At 40.4% G+C, this 21,311-nt stretch overlaps 1 long non-coding RNA gene across 2 annotated transcripts; it reads left to right on the forward strand.

The window, feature by feature from the left end:
• Positions 1 to 2,870: 2,870 nt before the first annotated feature.
• LOC308316797 lies at positions 2,871 to 10,265 on the forward strand. Of its 2 annotated transcripts, none has more exons than XR_013964211.1 (3): positions 2,871 to 2,886; positions 7,852 to 7,876; positions 8,840 to 10,265. It is a non-coding gene; the product is annotated as an uncharacterized lncRNA (long non-coding RNA). The 2 variants fall into 2 exon arrangements; XR_013964212.1 differs by lacking the exon at positions 2,871 to 2,886 and adding an exon at positions 5,524 to 5,637 and having other exon boundaries at positions 7,846 to 7,876.
• Positions 10,266 to 21,311: the final 11,046 nt, after the last annotated feature.

Raw genomic sequence — 21,311 nt, forward strand, 5'->3', positions numbered from 1 at the left:
AATACAAGCCACAATCACTTCAAAGAGCTGAACAGTTTGAAGTTTGAACTAAATTTCTAGCATAAAGTATGTGGAAGTAGTAGGGTGTCAAAAAAACGGGTGGAATAAATAAAGAAGCGGAATAAATATAGGCTGGCAATAACTAGTGTGTGCTCGCTGTAGCGAGCCCACAACTAGAAAGCAGTTCCTGTAGAAACTGCGTGGGCTCGCATAAAATGCAATGTATAAAGTTATTGCCGTGTCAAGTTTGAAACTCGGGGTAATAGTGTTACCATTGGTGGTCTAAATCCATAATCAAACTTTCTGGACTGTAGCATATTGTAAACAAAAGTAGAAAATGCATTAAAGCTGAAGTAAAAGTTAAAAAAAGTATGAACATTTGTAAAAACTATAGTTTAAGCATGAATAACTGCATAAAGTGGAATAAAGTATGTGGAAGTAGTATGATGCCCAAAAAGTGGCAGAATAAAGTAAGTAAAGTATTACTGTCTACTAATGATTTGTAATGTATGAATAATGCTTTACAATGTATTCTTGATTAATTAGGAAAAGGTAAAAAGAAAAAATACATCAATGGATATGAAAGCATGAATGAGCAGAAATTGTATTAAATAGCATACTTTTACATTTAAAAAAGGGTCAAATAGCATTGTAGCGCCTAAATCCCTGTATTAGGTGCTACTGGCTGCTGACGGATGAGGAAGTTTAGACGTGTGCTGAAAGAACTGAGGTCCAGAATGTTCGTAGAGTGGATATTAAATTATATTTATTTTCCTTACAAAATCCTATACTTTGAAGGCAAATAACATAAGTAGCAAACAGTCAAACGTGGTGAATGCAACAGTCCCTGTCTGCACAGTCAGAAAACAGTTTGCCTCCTATCAACAACACCTGCAATTCATTAGGGACAGGGTTAAATACCCTCCCTGTAACTATGGCAACCTGAACTTGACCACACCCCTCAGTGGACATCATTGGCCACAATTAGGAGACTCAAAATGGCGCTTACAAGCATATAGGCCTATCTTTAAAAGCATAAACACAATGATTATTGATTTTTCTTTGATTGATGAAGTGTTTTTATTTTTAAAAACAAATTTAAATGTAAAAAAATAAATAATCTAAAAAAATCTTTTTCTTTTTAAGTTAAAAAAAAGTTTAAGTTTTTTATTTTTAAGTTTTCTTTTTTAAGTTATAGCTGTGTAAATGCCAGCCAATAGGAAGACAGAGGGGTGGGGCTTAAGCAATTACAGCGTGCTCCTATTGGTGGTCTAAGTCCATGGAACAAGTTTCAAGACTGTAGCATGCTACAAACAAAAGATATAGCTGTGTAAAGGCCAGCCAATAGGAAGACAGAGGGGCGGGGCTTAAGCAATTAAGCCATTAAAGCTTGTTCCTCTTGATGGTCTACGTCCATGTACCAAAGTTTAAGGCTGTAGCATGTTGTGAACGAAAGTTAGAGCTGTGTAAAGGCCAGCCAATAGGAAGACAGAGGGGCGGGGCTTAAGTAATTAACCAATTGCAGCATGCTCCTATTGGTGGTCTAAGTCCATGGAGCAAGTTTCAAGACTGTAGCATGCTGCAAACAAAAGTTATAGCTGTGTAAAGGCCAGCCAATAGGAATACAGAGGGGCGGGGCTTAAGCAATTAAGCCATTACATTTTTGTGGAACACTGTACCAATAAAGAAATAGACTCCTTCATAACCGCTCTCAAAGAGCACTTAGAGCAGTTACAGTGGGCTGCTATTTGAAACTGGCCCTGCTAAAAAAGCCAATTTTTCCACACTGTAGGCCTCCACATTTCTTCCCATTTTGAGGGACGATAGCCCCTCCTATGCCCAGGTTAGTGTGTTTGTGTGTACCCCATAGCGATTATTTGATTGGCTGAGTAGGGAATGTGTACCGCAAAATTTGTGATAATGGGCTTGGCACGGAATGTGATGATGTATGATGATAAGAGCGCCTCTCACTTCACACAAAGTGTGATTTTTTCATCTTTCATCAACTGTAATATAGGCTATTATCAGCTAACATAGTAACAGCCTATAATAGCTGACAATGACATTATTTATTCCCTTCTTCTCTGGAATCCTGCCTCAAAGCAGCAGAAAACTGTCGTTCCCTGGCCTGATGTCATCGCTAGGGACACATGCATCAGTAAGCAGGAACTGGGCATGGACCGGAAAGTCTGGCGTGGCATTGTGTGTGTGTGTGTGTGTGTGTGTGTGTGTGTGTGTGTGTGTGTGTGTGTGTGTGTGTGTGTGTGTGTGTGTGTGTGTGTGTGTGCGTGCGTGCGTGAGTCTCTGTGTCACAGGCACGTGCAGATGGGGGTGGGGTTTTTCTTTTTTTTTGGCCACATAACTAAGGGGGCATGTGATGTGGGGGGCCAATACAAGCTTGTGTGGGGGCCAATTAGGGCTTGTGTGGGGGGGGCAATAAGGGCTTATGTGGGGGGCCAATGGTTCAAGACGAACATTTGACAAGTAATGATAATTCCACTATCATAATGAATTATCTTTTAATCTGCCATCAGTCAGTTTTAGTTTCAGACTCATGAGAACATATTGCTTATTTTACTGTCCAATGACACAAGGGACGGACTACCCCCAAAAATCGGCGCACAAGTGTGATTTTTTCATATAATTGTATATTTGTACAAATGTTCTGATTATAATGTTATGAATTATAATTATAATAATAATAATTATTATTATTAGTAGTAGCCTACAGTAGCCTACAGTAGTAAGTGCTGGGTTATCAAATAATAACAATAAGTCAATTTGTCATGTCTTCATGCAAATGTCAGAGACGGAACGTTTTGCAAGCACATGCGGACCGCTTTTACTGCAACACCACACCACTTCCTGTTTGGAAAACTGCCACTGGTAAGTAACGTCCCAGCTCTGTTGTGTACAGTACATATTATATTAATTTATCACCTAAATGAACACATTGCGTTTGTCCCAGTTCGTTACTTTGTTAAACAACAGACCCGAAACCATTACTTGTCTTTGTCCCGTTGTTTTAGGTCCGTTTTTGCTCTCATTTGTCATGCTATTTATTTTGAGTTTATTTTGCTAACAATTAGCTACCAGGCTAATTAGCTCCCCGCGGCCCCGCCGTCATAAGAGGAACACACAAACACTGCGTGTTGCTGACTGTTATGACGTTGAGTCATACATGTCTATAAATTAATTGTACTAAACGGGTTTTAATCTGTGAAGAAGTTTTCATGTCATTAACTAATAGCTAACACAGTAGCCTTTTGCTAGCAGTGTTTTTTTCACTCATTACATTCTGATATGTCATCAGGAGCACACAGCCCGTTGGTAAGTTAGATTTGAACTGTAGTGTGTGAAATGTATAATGTTTGCTATGGGCTACTGGTAGCATTTTGTGCAGTAGTATTGTCACGTTGTGTCCGCGTTGGTATACCGCAAGTATTGAGCGAGCGAGCGGCGCACGGGGTGCAATGTTTATGTAGCAATGCTAGTGTTTAGCTGTGGCCAGCGTTGGCTGTTTTGACAGGTTGCTCTGTCGGGACGCTTAGCGGACTGTAGCGTGGTGGAGAAGTCCTGTGTTATTGTGTGGTGTTTGCACGTCCATATAGTGTCACGTCAGTATATTAACTTACGGACTCTGTTGCCATGGTAATGTTTTAGTATCGTGCCGGCCGGCTGGCATAGTGCGTGCGTGCTGCGTGCGATCTGCGCAAGGCACTTTGGGAATTGCATTCTGGGAAATGCAGTTTATAGTTTATATACTTATTGTATCCAGCTCGCTGTATTAACAGAGTTTACTGTGCTGCTTTACTGTGCTGCTTTATATACACATTTAGTGTATGCGCAGTACATATGTGGTTTGGTTATATGTAGGCTACTTGTGTGTATATAGGGAATGTATGCATGATGCTGGTTTTCTTTATATTGCACTTTTGTATCAGTAATGAGAGGAGCTGTAAGATTATGTTACAAGTATATTCAGCAGGTATATTCTGGGAGAATGTACAGCTATATTATATTTTGTGAGAGTCAATTACAATAACATACTGTGATGCTTATTTGTTAATTGTTGCATTATATTCGAACGAATGTTATGGTAATGCCATTTTTATTTTATTCTTTCTTCCAGGTTTATGACCTGTGGTCTTTCATATCAATAAATTGACTAACACGAGTCATGCCCATGTGTGCTGCCTGTTCTTAGCCCTTCGGAGGGCTTAATCTACCAAACTCCGAACAGCTATAGCAGTGGTTCCCAAAGTGGGGTCCGTGGACCCCTAGAGGTCCTTGAGTTGAAGGGGGTCCCCAGCTAAATGATAGTTAGGAACCAAATGGACCCTTATGGGTCTGTAACTATGAGTCTTACAATCCTTTTATATGAATTGGGGGTCCCAGAGATAGAAATGACATTAAATGTAGTTAATATGCATGTCAAACTGGGGGTCCTTGAAATTAAACGGGTTCTTATGGTCCAGGGTCCCTGTATCTTTTCAACTGGGGGTCAATTAGTGTCAATTTGGGGACCATGACATCTTGTACATTTGTCATAGCACCTTGTATGTCATGGTTTTATCTAAACTCTGTCTCTCTCTCTCTCTCTCTCTCTCTCTCTCTCCCCCCCCTCCTTTGCATCACGGTGAGTTGTGAGCTTGTAGATTGGCTAATTTTAAACAATTGAGTACTTTTTACTTTGGTACTGTAGCAATATAGACTTTTTACTTTCAACAGTGTTTTTTATATTGGAAATAAACAACTGATTAATTGCTTATTTTGATCTCCTTCATTTTGCAGATGAAATTACTATCCTGCCTACATCTGAGTAAGTATAGATAAATGGGCATGTTGTGTAGTTTATTTTCCAGTTCGGTTACCTGTTCTGTACTTGGGAGGTCGGTACCTTAGGGTCCCTTGAATGTCAATCTACTCTCCATGGGATGCACTGTTACCACTGTCTGCTCACAGACAAATCTAACGTCACTTGAGTGTTGATGAGGTGTTTCAAATATGCAACAGGTGCAGTAGGAGATTGTGAAAACTTGAAACGTGAATTGGTGACCCAACATCACATTATTCCTCCCTCCCTGTAGAACGCTGTGGCCCCCCTGCTGCCTAATGTTATTATTAGTATTGTAAAAATAGCAGATCTACAAACTTGCAACACACAGAAAATGTTGCTGATTTGGTCATTTAAGTTTAGCCTTTTATTTGTTATCAGACAGTGTATTCTATACTGTTGAATTAAAAATGCCTTCTAAAACCTAACCTACGGTTTTTGAAGACCTTCAAATTCTTATTAACCCATTTTGACCTGACATTAGATTAAAAAAATGTCTTCTACATCCTGACAGTTTTCTGAAAAAGCTATGTTTCTATGTCAGTGGTTTTTCAAAAATAGCAGACCTACAAGCTCGTAGCGCGCCACTCGGTGGCGCACTATGAGCTTGTAGATCTGCTATTTTTCAATAGCTAAAGCATAACATAATGCCAACACCAAAAGTTCCCGCCACAATGGGTTAAAAAAGAAAATAATGGAAATGAATTAATACAAATTCTGCATGTATAGCAACTACAAACTGAATAATTTCCTCTATCTCCTTCAATCTGCAGATCAAACGACACCACCCTACCTTCTGAGTAAGTATTAACTGTATCAGCTTAATATTTGCAGATACCAAACATCACTGGAATCTCGGGGAAAGCTTGCCAATATCGCCTCCCGTTGCCTGTGATAGACCTATGTAATAGACATATGTGCGATTTGCATTCTCTTCCACACTTCACACAGGGCGATACATTGACACAGCATTTTACAGTGAAGATTGGGATCCCAGAGATATAGATTAATTTGGATCAAATGGGGCTCTGTGGCATAATGCATATCAAACTGGGGGTTCCATGAAGTTAAAAAGGTTGAGAATCATTGAACGCTAAACTGTATTGGAATGCCATTGCGTACTGTACAATCCTCACGATTTAACCCAGATGTATGCATCGTCAATCACTGAAAATATATCTACAAGCTCACAATGTGGGATGTGAATGGGTGACATTCAATTTACCATTATTATTACCATTATGTTATTTACCAGCTGATATCACAAATCTACTGAGGTTTACAGGTTTTATTCACATGCATCATGCAGGTAGTACAGGTGCAATACTTTTTTCTCCCAGTGGATTGAATACAAACCATATTTAATGTAAACGTGAAATCAGCGCCTTACTGATTTAATGTGGTTGACGTTTTAGTATTTTAGGATATTAAGTAATAAGGTCAGTGGGGGCACGGAGGCACAGTTGGTAGTGCTGTCGCCTCACAGCTAGAAGGTCCTGGGTTCGATTCCCGCTCGGGGCGCTGTGGGTGCTGGCGGCGTGTTTCCTCCTCCACGTCATCAGTGCCCATACCCGAGGCGGGGTTGGCGAAAGGGCCTTTCTGTGTGGAGTTTGCATGTTCTCCCCGTGTCCCCTAGGGTAGGTACCCTCACAAAAACATGCAGTAATCCTGGTCTCTAAACTGCCTCCCCCTGGCCAGCCGGGGCGCCTGATGGAGGGGAAAGGAACTGGTTGGAATAACGTGTTCCTTCCACGCGCTATGTCCAACCAGGGAAACTCCCCCCTGTCAGGTGTAAAGGAGCAACTTGGACACAAAAGCATGAAGGAAGCATGAGTTAAGTCCGTTGCTCTCCCCAGGTTGGCGGAGGGTGTGTAGAGCCCAGGATCACATTAGATGATTGACACAGGGGTGAAAAATGGGTTACAAAATCGTGGGATAAAAGATATATATAAAAAAAAGTCAGTGATTTTCAAACTTTTTGATTTCAAGGGCCCCAAAAAAAGTATGAAAATATGTGCCAGGAACACAATTTTCTTTTTAAACAGACCTGCATGCTCATTTGCCATTTTCAAATGGCCAAAGTCTGTTGAAGTGCTTACATTTTTATTTTGCTGGGAACCCCCTCAAGGAACCCTGGGGGTTTCCGCAACCCAGACCCCACTTTGAGAACCACTGCCTTAAATTACTTTAATAACTGTCAACCTAGCTTTAAGTGTTCATCACTAATACTCATAAGATGACACCATTCCTGCCTACCCACTTTGTCGCAGAGGATAGCAATGGGTTAGTGATGGCCAATTGAACGATAGGTTGAAACTGTGTGAAGTGTTTAAATTGGAGCAGATTGATTCAATGCAAGCTGTTACAATGTAAGCCATTTAGTTAGAAATATGCAGCAGTGTGCATTGAACTTTACTCATTTAGCAGGAAATGATTAACCCATTTAGACCTGAGGACACATCTCTGTCACCCTATAGCTTTTTTTTCCCCCTGATGAAGGCTTAACCGCCGAAACGTTGGATATTTGTCTTACCTGCTGTCCGAATAAATATTGGTACTCTGGCTATTGGTGTGTGCGGCCACCTTCTTGTTCATTCAAGATCTCCTATACAGTTTTCTCCCGTGCGACGGCACCGCCACAAGGACTTTGGTGTGCGTAGAGCCTCTTTGTACACCCTATAGCTTTTAACCATGACTATAAACTTTACCTGAAAAATGGCAGATCTACATGCTCTGAGTGCTGCGCTACGAGCTTGTAGCTTGTTTTCTTTAACTCAAATCTTTGCTTCTGGGGGGGTCCCTGCTACAACATATTTTCAGATGGGGTCTGTGGCAAAATACAGATAATTCTCGGGGTCCTTGACATGAAATGGTTTGAGAACCACTGATAAGGTTTTGGAAGACATATTGTAGAATCTGGTGCCAGATCTCAATGGGTTAACAACACAAAAGAAAAATATTCTTTGAACAATTAAGTAATTGCTGATTTTCTCCTTTTCATTCTGCAGACTTAGCTGGTTGCTGTTGACCTACACTTGAGTAAGTATTAGTTATCAACACTGATGATGTTTTTACACAATATTTGTATTCAAGTTGAATATAGATGCAAGAAGTGATGTCACACACACACACACACACACACACACACACATTTTGACACATAGTAACCACTTAGGCGTTATTCCTAGTATGGACTTTCAGTGGTGAGGTGACCACCGAACTACAACATGACGTCACTGAGCCGCGGTGAAGAGCATACCACGGCCACCGCCTCAGCCCTACTCTCTGTTTTTACTCGCCACCGCTCCACGCTATTTCAGCTCCGGTGGTCACCTCGCCACCGAAAATCCACACTATGAATAGGCCTTTAAGCCCTGTATGATTAGCAAAAATAGCAGACCGACAAGCTCACAACGTGACTTGTGAATTTGTAGCTTTATAGCTTAAAAACATACTTATGTTTATGGTGGAGGGGCAGATGTTTTGGTTAGGGACCCTTTGACCAAATGGCCACATTCTGAGCTTGTAGAACTGCTATTTGCAGCACACACCACTGTTGTACGATGGAACACACATTATACTTTAAATATTGAATACTATGGTTGATGTAATTAGCAATTGCATATTCTATACAGTACAGTAACTGACTACATAAGGCTTATTAATCCTGTGGGGAAGATTCAGAACAGCTAGCCAAATTGCTGCAAATAAACATTGTAATAACTAGGGTTGACCTGATCAGGTGATCGGAAATCTGCTCCAATCTCATGATTTTCAAAAGATCGGATTTTTTATTGTAAATCTCAAAGAAAGATGTATAAGCAATGAGATTTTGTAAACTGTTTATGCTAGCGCAGTTTGTGTTGTAACTTTATATATTCCATGAGAGGTGGAGTTAGTTGCTTTAGCAAACAACACAAGGTTTCTTCCCGACAGCAACATTATGCATTTATGTTACTGATATACTTGTATAAATGTGACTATGAATATTCTTTCTTTCAGGTAAACCTTGCGCAGTGAACCCTGGGTTCCAGTGGATCCTGTTTTTATCTTAATCCAACACCCCAAACCCCTCTATCTCCCTGCTGCCTCTCTGTCTTTTGTCTCTACCTTTTCTCTATCTCGCCCAGAGAAGTCTCAGAGTTGGGAGCAACTCTGAGAGATCTTGCTCTGCTCCCTTAAGCAACCCCTTATACGCAACCCTGAAACGCAACTTGATACAAGTTTTGATGCAACCCTGATATGAAACCTGATACAACCCTGATATGAAACCTTGGATACAGTTTTTCTCTTAATCCAACACCCCAAACCCTTCTATCTCCCTGCTGCCTCTCTGTCTTTTGTCTCTACCTTTTCTCTATCTCGCTCAGAGAAGTCTCAGAGTTGGGAGCAACTCTGAGAGATCTTGCTCTGCTCCCTTAAGCAACCCCTGAAACGCAACTTGATACAAGTTTTGATGCAACCCTGAAACGCAACTTGATGCAACCCTGATATGAAACTTGATACAACTTTTGATGCAACCCTGATATGAAACCTTGAAACCTTGGATACAGCTTTTTGAGACATTTGTATTGCCACACCTTTGAGCCATCTTTGTTTATTCACCTTTTGTTTTGGTTAAACATCCATCCACCTAAACACCATTTCCACATTCCTGAGTGATAGTTTTTACATTCCGTATACATTCATTTTTGAAATTATTTGTTTCTGGCTATCCACTATCTGGATCCGAACGCAGCCTCAACTCGATCAGCTTGGTGTCTGCACTCTACATACTGAACCAGGACCGGACTACGTACTGGACCAGGATCATCAAAGCAAACACATTTCACAAACTGTTTAGAAATACTCTTAACATTAGTACAGTATATACTCCTAGCAAGGCCAACCTCTCTTTATTGTTCAGCTTCTTTATACATTGTATAGTAAAATATACTTGAGTAAAAATAAATGTATGGTAGTTCAATAGGCTTGTTTAGAATTCTGTTTGATAGTTAAACTATTTGCAGCTCTGACAAGTGGACCTGTCTGTGATCACTCTATTGAACAGCGGTCCATCAACTGAAGTAGCCCAACTGCTATATTAAGTGTATACATTACCAAGATAATTTTCCTAATCCATCACTATATTGTTAAGCTATCACTGAATATTTAATCAGCACTACTTGAAGGTTTGTTGCTTGTGCTAACATTTGAGAAACATTTCATTGGTTCAAAACAAAACGGTCATTTCCACATTCCTATACATTTAGTTTAATCTTTGATCAAATACTAAATCTACAAAGGTAGTGTTCATATCTATATTAACTGTCTATACTGCCTTATAGATACACTGATTTAATGAATGACTGGTATTTGTTTGGTGCACTAATCGTTTAGTCTAACATTGCCTGTATTGCATTAAATGCAGCCCGTTTTTTTAAATTAATTGCAAACTTGACCACATTTCCTCTTTTGAACAGTTCTTTAAACTAAACTGCTTATTAATACTGTTGTAGCCTACATTGTTTAGAAAGTGAGATAATACAAGTGGACGTGTGACAAATCACTTGCTTCTGTTTGGTACTATAGTGAATGTCCCTCAGTGATTGAGATTGCATTGTGGTTTTCAGTAGCTCACATCTGGTATATTACCTAGAATTCTGTGAAACTACAGTTGACGTCTGGTCCTATATTACAATTGTTTCATAATTTTCTGGGTGTCTATAGAACAAGTTGCTAGTGAACTGTAGCCTACTGTATCAATCACTACATTCTCTGAAGATATTTGTGAATATCGTAGTCCCTATTAAGTTACCATAAAAACATTGCAAAGCACAAACTTATACGCAATATTTAAGGTTTACCAGTGTGACAAATAGCCTACAAGAACCAAACGTTACCATGCCGAGGAAAGGGAAAAAAAGTCAAGCTAAAAAACAACACTGGTCCAAGTTGAAATTATCTGACGATGTGATACCTGGTCAACAAATGCATGTTCCCCACAGCTGCAATGATGTGAAACCAATGTACTACACTGATGCTGTAAAACAGGTTAGTCACAGTGAAGTTGGACATCTGTCAGGGACATCTCATATTCAACACAAAGGCCAATCTGACGAGACGAGAGTTAAAGCATCCCATAGTCAAAACAGCACTAAATACGATGTATTTTCCAGGAATAAGCAGTGTGCCTGTAGTTCTCTAACATTTCTGGCATTCCTTCATGAGGAAGAACACATTACAGCAGCAAACCTGGACCTTGTATTGCAAAAGGGCGACAGCATGTACACAAAGGTCAAGTGTCAGTTAGATGCAAAAGTAAAAAAAACAGCCGATCTACAAGCTCACGAAGGGGGACAGTTACCTAAAACAAAGAAAAAAATTGATTATACTCATCTAGCTACAGATGAACTACCGGACAAAGTGTCTGCCCGCGACCATGACTACCATGTAACAAAGCATCATGATCTTTCCCAGTACGGTTCATTCGGAGATCCTCCATCTAATTATGCAGAAGAGTACCTAGATCTAGAAGCAGGACTTAGCTGTTTGTTAACAGAGGTGAACTATGCATTGCTGGTAATGACTGGTTTAGTAATTGCTGTGTTCAGGAACAGATCAGGAAAATTTGGTTTCTTTGACCCACACTCTAGAAGGCCTGATGGATTACCATATAATGAAGATACTCAACACTTAGGCACTGCTGTAATGATTACATTCACAACATTGAAAGATATGATTGACAGGATTATTGAGTGCCAACTGTTGTTTAAGACGTTACCAACATGCATGTATGAACTCATGCCTGTAGGATTTCACAGTGACGACGTGGATAACAGTGATGTCACTATTGCCGACTCCATTGACCTGTCACCACGAGCTGGAATAGAAATTCCAACAACATCAAACACAGATGTCTACAGCACACACCATGCAAACAGGCAGGCTAAACATTCATTGTCAGAAATGTCTGATGTGATTGTAGGACATTGTACAGAATATCAAACAAGCAAGTGTATTGATGACAGTGCTGTATCACCTATGAGCGAGCAGAAGGATGCTAAAGTGCATTGCCATAAAGACTGTTTATCTAAGAATTTGACACATTATCTTAAAAAGCGTGTAGGACCCATGGGTGAGCAGGAGTTTAAGGAGCGTTTTTCTGACAACATCACATACTGTGTTAAGGATACAATCGTGACAGCAGGTCAACAAATACAATGTGCTCCCCACAGCAGTAAAACACCATTACAGAAGATGTCTTCCACTGATGCTGTCAAACAGGTGTCTAAAGTTAGACATGTGCCAGGGACATCTAACCGTATTCAACACAAAGGCCAATCTGATGAGACATGTGTTGCAGCATCCCATAGTCAAAACAGCATTACATACCGTACATTTTCCAGGAATAAGCAATGTGCCTGTAGTTCTATAACATTTCTGGCATTCCTTCATGAGAAAGAACACATTACAGCAGAAAACCTGGACCTTGTATTGCAAAAGGGCGACACCATGTACACAGAGGTCAAGCAGCAGTTGGATGCAGAAGTCAGAAAAACAGCCGATCTACAAGCTCACGAAGGGGAACAGTTACCTACAAAGAATAAAATTGCTCATACTCATCTAGCTACAGATGAACTGCCGGGAAAAGTTTCTGCCTTCAACCATGACTACCACGTAACACAGCATGTTCGCCGGTACGGTACATTCGGAGACCCTCCATCTAATTATGCAGAAGAGTACCTAGATCTAGAAGCAGGACTTAGCTGTTTGTTAACAGAGGTGAACTATGCATTGCTGGTAATGAGTGGTTTAGTAATTGCTGTGTTCAGGAACAGATCAGGAAAATTTGGTTTCTTTGACCCACACTCTAGAAGGCCTGATGGATTACCATATAATGAAGATACTCAACACTTAGGCACTGCTGTAATGATTACATTCACAACATTGAAAGATATGATTAACAGGATTATTGTGTGCCACCTGATGTTTGAGACGTTACCAACATGCATGTATGAACTCATGCCTGTAGGATTTCACAGTGACAACCTGGTCAACAGTGATGTTACTATTGCCGACTCCATCGACCTGTCACCACGAGCTGGAATAGAAATTCCAACAACAACACACTGGGTTAAAGAGCATGTTTCTGACAATGTCACAGCAGGTCAACAAATACAATGTGCACCCCACAGCAATAAAACACCATTACAGAATATGTCTTCCACTGATGCTGTCAAACATGTGCCTAAAGTTAGACATGTACCAAGGACATCTAACCGTATTCAACACAAAGGCCATTCTGATGAGACAAGTGTTGCAGCATCTCATAGTCAAAACAGCACTAAATACCATGTCTTTTCCAGGAATAAGCAGTGTGCCTGTAGTTCTCTAACATTTCTGGCATTCCTTCATGAGGAAGAACACATTACAGCAGCAAACCTGGACCTTGTATTGCAAAAGGGCGACACCATGTACACAGAGGTCAAGCGTCAGTTAGATGCGAAAGTCAGAAAAACAGCCGATCTACAAGCTCACGAAGGTGAAGATGGTGCATCTTTACCTAAAATAAAGAATAAAATTGCTCATGATCATCTAGCTATAGATGATTTACCGGACAAAGTGTCTGCCCGCGACCATGACTACCATGTAACAAAGCATCATGATCTTTCCCAGTATGGAACCTTTGGAGACCCTCCATCTCATTATGCAGAAAAGTGCCTAAATCTAGAAGCAGGACTTAGCTGTTTGCTAAAAGACGTGAACTATGCATTGCTGGTAATGAGTGGTTTAGTAATTGCTGTGTTCAGGAACAGATCAGGACAATTTGGTTTCTTTGACCCACACTCTAGAAGTCCTGATGGATTACCATGTCAATATTATTATCAACACTTAGGCACTGCTGTAATGCTTACATTCACAAAGTTGAAAGATATGATTAAGAGGATTATTGAGTGCCAACTGGTGTTTGAGACGTTACCAACATGCATGTATGAACTCATTCCTGTAGGATTTCACAGTGACAACCTGGATAACAGTCATGTTACTATTGCAGACTCTGGAATAGAAATTCCAACAACATCAAACACAGATGTCTACAGCACAAACAGGCAGGCTAAACATTCATTGTCAGAAATGTCTGATGGGATTGCAGAACAGTATTTTCACACCGGCAATATTGAGTGTACTGATGACAGTGCTTTATTATCACCTATGACTGAACCGGAGGTTGACATAACGTCTGCTGTTGATCATAAACATTGTAATGTCACTTGCAATCAATTATCAAGTGCAGATTTTAAAACCCCACACACCAACTTAACTCACACTGAAGCATCTCAAAGTATGACTTCCTGTAAGTTTGTGACTGGACAATCTTTCAAAATCACAAATATGAGCAAGGACCAGATAGCACACATGTTAAAATTGGAAAAAGGGAAAAGACGAAAATATATGAGGACTTGTGAAAAACTTGCATTACCAAAAACTGGCATAAAGCAACAAAAAACAGTACAGAGAAAGGAAACCAAAAACTTGAAACAAAGGACTTTGTATGCTAAATGCGAATTGTATAGACTAAGAAAAAAGTTGTATATTAACAAGCGTTTTTCAAATGATAGTGCATTTAAAATGAAACATATGCAAACAATGAAACAAATCAGTCAGCACAAGTACACAAATTATCTTGAATTTAGAATCAAACATATTGAAATCATGAAACGAATCAATCAACACAGATACAAAAATGATCTTGAATTTAGACTCAGAAAGAAACAACACATTCAACACAGATACAAAAATGATCTTGAATTTAGACTCAGAAAGAAACAACACATTCAACACAGATACAAAAATGATCTTGAATTTAGACTCAGAAAGAAACAACACATTCAACACAAATACAAAAATGATCTTGAATTTAGACTCAGACATATTGAAATCATGAAACGAATCAATCAACACAGATACAAAAATGACCCAGATTTCAGACGGCTTCATTTACAGAAATGTAATGCTTATTTTTATAAAAGATATCACAGTGAAGCAGCATATAGACTCTTTCATAAGATGCGTTGCACACGGAAAATAATACAACAATACAGACAAGAAGATGCACTACGTGCACAACAACGTAACATTGTAATGCAACAAGCCATATCTGCTTTTAGAACAAGCATACAAGATGGCCCCACTAATGTCTGCACAGTATGCCATAGAGCATTGTTTCCAGATCGAGTAAAACACTGCAATAGGACAGACTACGTAAAAAATCCAGATGTGGTGTCTGCTTGCTTGACAGGAAAATATGTTCATGTTTGCAATGATGTATGCAGAGAACCACAACATTGCACAGTACCCAATGAGAGGAAGCAAGAATGGATCTGTGCCACCTGCCATGACTATCTTAAGAGAGGGCACATGCCACCACTTGCTATGGCTAATAATTTGGAGCTGGTAGAAATCCCCCCTGAATTGTCTGATCTTAACATATTGGAGAGGCATATTTCATCCAAGTACCTAACATTTGCTAAAATCATACCTCTTCCCAAAGGCCAGCAGAGATCACTATGCGGTAATGTAGTATGTGTGCCATCTGAAGTAGAGGCGACTGTCAATGTTTTACCCAGACTTAGAAGTGATTCTCAAGTGATGAGAGTAAAGTTGAAGAGACGATTGCACTACAAAGGACATCAATTGTTCCAGACTGTCACTATGTCTAAAATTTTAAAGGCATTGCACACTTTAAAACAAATTCACCCCGAGTATAAGGACATAACTATCAGAGATGAGGCCGAATTGTGTGACCCGACAATTTACGACGAGGAAGAAGGTGACAATCAAATTGATGATATCATGGAAGATGATGAGTATGATGATGATGCATTGAGGGACATTGACAGGTGTGAGCAAAATGCACTGAATCAGCCACACGATAGTCTTGGTGAGGAACAACATATCGATATCCTGCCTCGTAATGACAATCAACAACAGGATCACTCAAACGATACAGAACAAGAGGGTGAACAGCCAACTGGTGGCATTGCCCTCGAATCTTGTCTACAGCCAATTGACATTGCAGACCAGCTATTATCGTTCAGTGAAGGAATTTACTGTATTGCGCCTGCTGAAGGTAATAAGCCGGTCAACTTTTTCAGAACACCTAAGCTTGAGTCTATGGCATTCCCAGTGCAATTTCCCACTAGTGTAAACACATTTGATGATGCAAGACCCATTAGGTTAACACCCAGCAGTTATTTTAAATCAAGGCTTACCTCTGTAGATAGTCGTTTTGCCAGAGATACAAATTATTTGTTCTTTTCACAATTCGTAACAGAAATACATTTGGCTACTTCCAGTATGTCAATACAACTGCGTAAAGGAAAGCCTAAGACACGAGATGGACGCAAAATAACCTCCAGGATGCTGCAAGACAAACACGAGGTTCAAAAACTGGTGCGAAACAAAGAGGCAATCAGATTCATGCAGCCACTGAGAGGAACCCCTGCCTATTGGGAGAAAACAACCAGAGATCTGTTTGCTACCATCAGACAATTAGGAAAACCGACTTGGTTTGGTACTGCTTCTGCTGCAGAGATGAGATGGCCTCAGGTGATTGAAGCAATTAAGAAACAACAAGGTGAACAGGTTAATTTTGAAGAACTTGACTGGGCAACAAAGTGTGAAATATTACGAAGCAATCCGGTTACAACAATGCGCATGTTTGATAAACGTGTTGATGAATTATTCAAACTGTTTCTGAGTGCCGCGCAGCCGCTTGGCAAGCTTGTAGATTACTGGTATCGTTTAGAGTATCAGAGTCGTGGCTCACCTCATGTTCACTGTTTGTTATGGATAGAGGGTGCACCCGTGTATGATGAGGACTCTGATGAGACTGTGTGCAATTTTATTGACAAGTACGTTACAGCCCGGTTGCCTGACCCAAATACTGAGCCAGAACTATACAGAAAGGTTAAAGAGCTTCAGACACACAGCAGAAATCACTCCAAGTCATGTCGCAAAAACAACAAACCTGGCTGCCGATTTGGATTTCCTAAACCCCCTGCGAGTGAGACCATGATAACGAGACCTACAGATCCTAAGCAGTTCAGTGCAGCTAAGACGAAGCTTAAACCAGTGGTTGAGTTGCTTGACGACCCTCAAACTGAATCTCTGGATTTACCACAGCTACTGGCTGCATGTAATTTAAGCATGGAAGAGTATACAAAATATCTCGAATCACTGACCAGCTCCAATAAGGTTATACTGAAACGTGATCCAAAGGAATGCATGGTGAACCCATACAATCCTTATATTCTTGATGCCTGGGATGCCAATATTGATATCCAGTACATTCTGAATGCATACTCGTGTATCATGTACATCACAGCCTACGTCACCAAAGCTGAGCACGGGATGAGCCAGTATCTCAAAACAATGATTGAAAACTCAAATCAAGACAATGCCAACCTAGACGAACGTGGGGAAATGATGCAAGTAATGCAGGCGTACACCAAAATGAGAGAGGTCAGCGCTCAGGAGTGTGTAACTCGTGTATGTGGTATAAAAATGAAGAGGTCTTCACGCAGTATCCGTTTCATACCAACAGATGACAATAGACTGAAAATGAGTTATCCCCAATCACGCTTGGAGAACACTATACCAGACTCAGAAGATGTGTGGATGACGGGGTTAATTGAAAAATACCATGCTAGACCTGAACGTCCAGACTTTGAGGTGATGTGCTTGGCTGATTTTTCTTCCACTTGCAATATTGTCTATGGCAGGCAGAAATACACAGCTAAAGATGTTGTGCCTCTACTTAATGAGATGGGATTTGTGAAGAAAAGAACAAAGGGGAAACCTGCCATCATCAGATATTACCACGTCTCAGAGGAAAAGAATCCTGAGGGATATTTTGGCACACTACTCAAACTGTACCTCCCACACCGCTCAGAGTCGCAGCTGAAAAGTGACAACTTTCAAACATACCAGTCCTTCTTGCATAGCGCCTGTGTTCAGCTACCTGGTTCAAACCAACTCCAGCCAGTATTTCTCATTGTCAAGGAAAACAAATATAAATATGAAAAACACAGTGAAGAGATCCAGAGTGCCATCGACGAATATGAGCAGAACGGGCCCATGCAAGATGAATGGTGTAATCTGGCTCCTGAATCTGAACTGGTGAGGTTGGAATGTATCGCAGAACGCGAAACACAACATTTGGATGACCAACATGAACAAGAAGATGTCCCAGACTATAGCGTTGAGTCTGAAGCTACAACAGCTGCACCGATGATACAAACCTTTCAGATAGACCCTGTAGTATTACGCCAAATGTATCAAGGTCTGAACCAGAAGCAAGCATGCATATTCTACACAGTTAGAGACTGGTGCATGAAGCGTGTTTGTAATCTACCCTCAGAGCCATTTTTCTGGTATATAAATGGTGGTGCTGGAACAGGGAAGTCACATCTAATCAAATGCATCTATTCAGAGGCATCCAAGATATTGTCCAGGCTCGAGAGAAATCGTGAGGAAACTGACATATCGCAGCCTACTGTTCTGTTAACCGCATTCACCGGTACGGCAGCTTTCAACATTTTAGGCAAAACGTTGCATTCCATCTTTAAGCTACCAAGATCCATTCAACTTCCATTCCCAGGACTTGGCAACAAACTGGATGAAGTGCGAGCAGAGCTTTCAAATGCTGAAATTATTGTCATTGATGAAGTGTCCATGGTCTCAAAGAATCTCTTTGCCTATGTAGATGCCAGACTAAAACAAATCAAAGGAAGTCAAAACCCTTTTGGAGGAATGTCAGTACTCGCTGTTGGAGACTTCCATCAGATTCCACCAATTTCACAGACTAAACCTCTCTGTGTCTATGAATCATGTCAGATAGACCTTTGGCGCGACCAATTTCAGATGATCACATTGACAGAGATCATGCGTCAGAAGGATGACATCGCTTATGCTGAGACGTTGAACAGGATCCGTGTGAAACTAAAGTCAGATACCTTGTCTGAACAAGACAGAGATATGCTTTCACAAGCCATCACCGAACCAGCACTTTGCCCAAATGATGTACTTCACATCTTTCCTACTAATAAGGAGGTCAATGAACACAACGCAAAAACGTTAGCGCTGCTTCATTCTGATGTCACAAACATTGATGCAGATGACTATAGAAAGGACAGATCATCAGGAAGAATGGCCAGACAAGCAAAACCATGTCGTGGAACCAAGAACGACTTACCAGACACACTACAAGTTGCTGTGGGTGCTCGCGTTATGATCACCAGAAACATTGATGTGGACGATGGACTTGTGAACGGCACATTTGGTAAAATTGCCCGAATAGTTACCTGTGAAAAAGATGGTGCTATATATACAAAGATGCTTGGGCTTGAGCTGGACAATACAAATGCAGGACAGAGGCACCGTCATAAAACACGCGGAGGACCTGATAATGTTGTGTACATCGAGAGGATAGAGGAAAAGCTGAAGCACGTAGTACGCAGACAGTTTCCCATGAAGCTCGCATTTGCCTGTACAATACACAAAGTGCAAGGCATGACAACCTCTACTGCTGTAGTGTCCCTAAAAAAGATTTTTCAACCCGGTATGGCTTACGTAGCTCTCAGCAGAGTAACCTCTCTCAGTGGAATGCACATCATTGATATGGATGAGACTAAAATCTATGCCAACCCTGAAATCACTGCAGGCCTCGAGAGCATGACCCAACTCAGCTTTGAGGACATAATGCCACTTGCTCACAGCACGCAAACACTGAACACGCCTGACACTCTCACCATCATCCATCACAACACAGAAGGACTGGCACCTCATATCAGTGACATAAAGAGTCATCATGAGCTGGGTCTAGCAGATGTGTTGTGTCTCACGGAAACTCACCTGCATGGATCATTTGTTGCTGAGAGTCTCCATTTGGATGGCTACAGTATGTTCAAGCGAAACAGAAACGTTTCCTACACTAACAATTCTTGCATGGCCAACAGTAACGGGGGTGGAGTTGCTGTATATGTGAAAAACAACATTCAAGCCCGTGAGAAGCCGTACATACATAATGTAACTGACCTGGAGTTTGTGGTTGTCAAAGTTGAAGCCCCAGTGAATGCACTGATTGCTGCTGTGTACAGACCTCCAAACTACGGTGTTAATCAATTCCTCCCAAACCTGAAAAGCCTCTTGGACTCTTTAGAGATCATGGATCATCACCCAATCATTGTGTGTGCAGACTTCAATGAAAATTTGCTGTCCAGTGGAACGCATGCAATATTTGATCTGTTTGAATCCAGAGGATATGCACAGCTAATCACAACTGCGACCACTGAAAAGAACACACTGTTGGACCACATTTTCATCTCTCGACCACAGCATTGTGTCCAGTCAGGTGTATTACGAACCTATCACAGTTACCACAACCCTGTATACTGTGTAATAACCTCTAACGTGTCTCAGTAGAGTAACAGTTATCAAACGATATCAACTTGTATTGTGGAATCTTAAATCCGTATTGTGAAATCTTACAGTGCAATATTTTAAAGTCTTTCATTTTATATGTCAAATTATGTGCTACTGACCACCAATTTATTGTTGGCATTATGACCAATCAATTTAAAGCTATTTCAGGTGAATAATCTGTAGGCTATTGTGCCTTGTTTTTCAAATAAACAAACAGCCAACATCTGATATAAAGTAGATTTACAAAGTCACATTTAATAGACTATTGATATACAACATTGCACTATATTGAATTATTGTTTAATAGAGTAAAGCATAATGTAATGTAGTAGTTTAATTCAGCATAGATTAACAGAACATAATGTAATTAAACAAATTCAACACGATATAATCATAATAGACATCACTGTACATTTTTATGTAGTTTAGAAAAAACAATGTTTAATATAGCAAAACATAATGCAATGTAGTTTAATTAAGCATAGATTAACAGAACATAATGTAATACAACTAATTCAGCATTATTATATTATTCAGACATTACTGTATATTTTTATTTAGTTTAGAAAAAACATGTTTAATAGAGTATATAGAGTAATAGAGTAACGCAATTAAGCTTTTGAATAGATTAACAGAACATAATGTAATACAACTAATTCATATAATAGGGGGGGGGGGTCCTCCATGCAGCCAAGCTCCACCACCTGCCTTGGCTGCCCCAGCCTCTTTGAAGCTGAGAAAGAAAGAGGGATGGACATAGGACCCCACAACAAAACCACAACACTTGGTTTCCAAGAGACAGAAATAGGACCCCCCCCCCCCCCATAACAATACCCAACCACTGGATGTGGCAGTCGCAGCCCATCCATCCTGCAGCCCCCGATTCCATAGCTGCAACATTACAAGTAAGTTGTTTCCATGGCATGCCAAATATAATGTATTGTAATCCTTGTAATGTGAGTAAGCATCCAATGCTTATTTTGTAACTAAGCAAATGCTATTTACA

This window comes from Protomyctophum bolini (assembly GCF_963924005.1).
Source record: "Protomyctophum bolini genome assembly, chromosome: 6".
Classification (NCBI taxonomy): domain Eukaryota; kingdom Metazoa; phylum Chordata; class Actinopteri; order Myctophiformes; family Myctophidae; genus Protomyctophum; species Protomyctophum bolini.